Source organism: Macrotis lagotis, chromosome 6 (genome assembly GCF_037893015.1).
Source record: "Macrotis lagotis isolate mMagLag1 chromosome 6, bilby.v1.9.chrom.fasta, whole genome shotgun sequence".
In the NCBI taxonomy this organism is placed as follows: Eukaryota; Metazoa; Chordata; class Mammalia; order Peramelemorphia; family Peramelidae; genus Macrotis; species Macrotis lagotis.
In genome coordinates, this window is record NC_133663.1 from 200,614,489 (window position 1) to 200,618,921 (window position 4,433).

Below are 4,433 nucleotides of genomic sequence, written 5' to 3' on the forward strand. Positions count from 1 at the left end.
TTGTAGTAAACTGGGAAACAATCTTTACAACTAAGGGTTCTGACAAAGGATTCATTTCTAAAATATACAGAGAACTGAGACATATTTTGAAAATATTCATTCCCCAGTTGATAAATAGTCAAAGGATATGCAAAGGTAATTTACAGGTGAGGAGATCAAAGCAATCCATAGTCATATGAAAAATTGCTCTAAATCATTAATTATTAGAGAAATGCAAATTAAAGCTTCTCTGAGGTACCACCTCACACCTCCCAGACTGGCCAATGTGACCAACAAGGACAATGATCAATATTGAAAGTGTTGTGGGAAATCTGGAACACTAACACATTGCTGGTGGAGCTGTAAACTCATCCAACCTTTCTGGAGAAAAATTTGGAACTACGCCCAAAGGGCAGCAAAAATGTACATACCCTTTGATCCAATAATACAACTACCAGGTCTATATCCTGAAGAGATGATGAAAAAGGGTAAAAACATCACTTATACAAAAATATTCAGAGCCGCCCTGTTTGTGGTGGTAAAGAATTGGAAATCACATAAATGTCCTTCAATTGGGGTATGGCTTCGCAAAGTGTGGTGTATGTATGTTATGGAACACTATTGTTCTATTAAAAACCAGGAGGGATGGAAATTCAGGGAAGCCTGGAGGGATTTGCATGAACTGATGTTGAGTGAGATGAGCAGAACCAGGAAAACACTGTACACCCTAACAGCACCATGGGGGCTATGATTTACCTTGATGGACACACTTATTTCATCAGTGCAATAATCAGGGACAATTGTGGCTGTCTGCAATGGCAAATATGGTCTGTATCCAGATAAAGAACCCTGGAGTTTGAACAAAATTCAAGGACTATTCCCTTTAATTTTGAAAAAAACTGCTATCTTTTGTCTGATCTTGTTATCTCTTAAACTTCATGTTTCTTCTTTAAGGATATGATTTCCCTCTCATCTCACGTATTTTGGATCATTTTACAACATAGAAACAATGGAAAGACTGACAAATTGCTTTCTGGGGGTGGGTGGGAAGTGAGATTGTGGGAAAAACTATGAAATTCAAAATAAATAAAATCTTTATTTAAAAAAACAAAGTTGAATATAATCCTGAATGAGAAAAAAATGAACTGAAAGTTTTTGTATTTGTGACAAAAATATCAGAATTCAATAAAAATATATTATGAAAGATTCAGAAGAAACATAAGGAAATATTGAGGACTATAAGGGATTCATTAAGATCAAATTACTTCTCATGTATGAAAATGTTTACAATATTCTTAAGAATATCATCAATACTATGGTTATTTGAAAGAAAAGTTAAACCTGAGTGTATATGATAAAGTAATTCTAAAAAATTTGAGTAGGAAAAGGTACAAAGATGCAATTATCTCAGTATAATGGTACATAAAAGGAAGGACTGATACAAAGGAAGCAGATGTAGGTGGAGGCCTGGTAGTGTGGGAGCCTTGCTCTCATCTGACCTGGACTAAAGAGGAAATAACATATGCATCTAAAAGGATACTCTAAACATATAAAGAAACAAGAGAAATAGGGAAGAGGAAAAGGGAGGAACTCTTAGAGGAGTGGATTGAATAAGGAATAGAAAGTTAAAGGAGGAGAATAATATAATAAGGATATGGTAAAGAGAGAGACAGGACAATAACGTTTAAAATAAATTGCAGCAAAATTCACAGTAGTAATTTTGAATGGGAATGGAATGAACTCACTCATAAGATGGAAATGGATAACAGAATGGATTAAAAATCAAAATTCAACAATATCTTGTTTACAAAATCCACATTTAAAAATGAGAAACGAGGTTCTCTCTCTCCCAACATGGCTGCTTCAGCTAAAAAGAAGAACAAGAAGAGGAAGACCCTTACCTTAACAGACTTCATTGCTGAGGATGGTGGTTCCGGTGGTGGAGGAAGCACCTTTGTGCCCAAACCAGTCAGCTGGGCTGATGAAACTGATGACCTGGAAGGAGATGTTTCCACCATATGGCATAGTAATGATGACAGCATGTACAGGGCACCTCCAGTTTACTGTTCCATCCTGCCCACTGCTCCACAGGATGCTCAGGAACCCAATATTGATCAGAGCCATCTTCCTAAATTGTCACCCTACACTGCTTTTCTAGGGAACCTGCCCTATGATGTGACAGAGGATTCCATCAAGGAGTTCTTTAGGGGACTTTATATCAGTGCAGTATGTTTGCCACGGGAACCCAGCAATCCAGAAAGATTGAAAGGTTTTGGTTACACTGAGTTTGACGACTTGGACTCACTGCTTGGTGCATTGAGCCTGAATGAAGAGTCTATAGGCAACAGAAGAATATGAGTGGATGTTGCTGATCAAACACAGGGAAAAGACCTAGATTATCGTTCCTTTGGCCGTAATTGGGATTGAAATCAGGATTCTGAAAAACCGACACAGACTGGAGAGCTCGCCCTGCCACAGACAGCTTTGATGACTACCCTCCTCGAAGGGGTGATGACAGTTTTGGAGACAAGTATCGTGATCTTTATGATTCAGACTGGTACCATGATGGTGCACGACAGGACATGGACTGATATGGAGGCCGGGATCGATATGATGACAGGGGCAGCAGAGACTATGATAGAGGCTTTGATTCTAGGATAGGCAGTGACAGAAGAGCATTTGGTAGTGGGTAGTGTTGAGATGATGAATATAGAGGAGGAGGAGATCTCTATGAAGACAGATATGACAGACGAGATGATCCATCAGAGACCTCAAGAGATGATTACAGCCGGGATGATTTTAGATGTGAAGACAGAGGTCCCCCCACCAGAGATGCAAAGTAAATTTGAAGCCCTGCAGTTCACCCAGGGATGAAGATTCCTCAGCTAGCACCTCACAGTCTAGCCAAGCTGCCTCCATCTTTAGAGGAGCAAAGCCAGTGGATACAGCTGCTAGGGAACAAGAAGTAGAGAAACAACTACAAAAGGAGCAAGAGAAACTACAGCCACTAGAAAGGTGGCCCCGGGAGACACAACCAAGTTGGCGTAGTGAGGAAACTCAGGAATGGTAATGGACAGGAAGTGACTCTTCACAGACTGGGAATACAGCTTCATCTGACAGAAACACACGAAGGAGGGAGAGTGAGAAATCCCTAGAAAATGAAACATTCAACAAGGAAGAAGACTCTTAGTCCCCAACTTCCAAGCCTTCTAAGTCAGATCGGCTTCCCTTAAAAGTGATGCCTGCACCCTCACCAAAGGAAAATGCTTGGGTGAAAAGGAACTCCAACCCTCCCAACCAATCGCAGAGCTTGGAGCCTGCAGAGCAGCAGTTTCCCCCAAGTGGTGGAGGAAAGGTACCATCCCAGCAGTCAGAGGAAGGATCTATCAATATTTCAAGGAAAGATGAGAATAAGGTAGATGGGGTGAATGTGCTGAAAGGCCAAAGTAGAAACTCCAACTGTGTTCCAGTGGATGGAGGAAGCAAAGACCATTGGAAAGAGTCTGACAGGAAAGATGTCAGAAAAGATCAAGAATCAAGACCTGCATCTGAGCCAAAGATACCTGAAGAAAATTTGGCCTCTAAATTCAGTTCTGGAAGCAAGTAGGCAGCCAACTCTGTTGATGATGAAGATGAAAATGAGGGCTATGATTACAACAAATAAACCTCCACATCCTGTGCTTTCTCCCCATCTCTCGCTAACCTGCAACATTCGAGAGCAAATCAAACTTCTATCTAGACAAGACAAAATAAAACTCACCATCTCCTGGAAAAAAAAATGAGAAATGAAAAATATACACATAGTTAACATGGAGAATATATGTTGCTTCAACTGCATGAATCATTATCTCAGAAAAAGGTATCGCTAAACCAGATTTAATTAAAAGTGACAAAAAGGTAATCATCTTTTATTTTTTAAAAAAGTACCATAGATAATGGAGCAATATTAATACTGAACCTATATTCAATAATTTTTTTATAAATTCATATAAATTATTAAAAGAAAAATTAATTACAAGTGGAGATAGATAGTAGCGCTATGATGGTGGATTTCTTTAATGTTCCTCTCTTAGAACTAGATACATTTAACCAGAAACAAATAAGAAAGAAATCCAAGGAAGTGAATAGAATTCTAGATAACTTACATATGAAAAATATCTGGAGATAACTGAATGGGAATAGAAAGGAGTACACTTAGCAGTTCTAGTGCCTGTAGAATTGGATGTAAAAATTTTATAGGTAAAAAACAGTAAATTAAGAATATCCTTTGCAGATCACCAGGCAGTAAAATTATATTTAATAAGTGGCAGTGGACAATATAACCAGAAAGGACAAAGATCAATGTTGGAAGGGATGTGGGAAATCTGAGACACTAAAACATTGTTGGTAGAGCTGTAGACTGATCCAAACTTTCTGGAGAGCAATTTGGAATTATGCCCAAAGGGCAATAAAAA

The 4,433-nt window shown here is 38.8% G+C and overlaps 1 pseudogene; it reads left to right on the forward strand.

Annotated features, from left to right (window-relative positions):
* Positions 1-1,833: 1,833 nt before the first annotated feature.
* Positions 1,834-3,643, forward strand: LOC141491973 (eukaryotic translation initiation factor 4B pseudogene; annotated as a pseudogene).
* Positions 3,644-4,433: the final 790 nt, after the last annotated feature.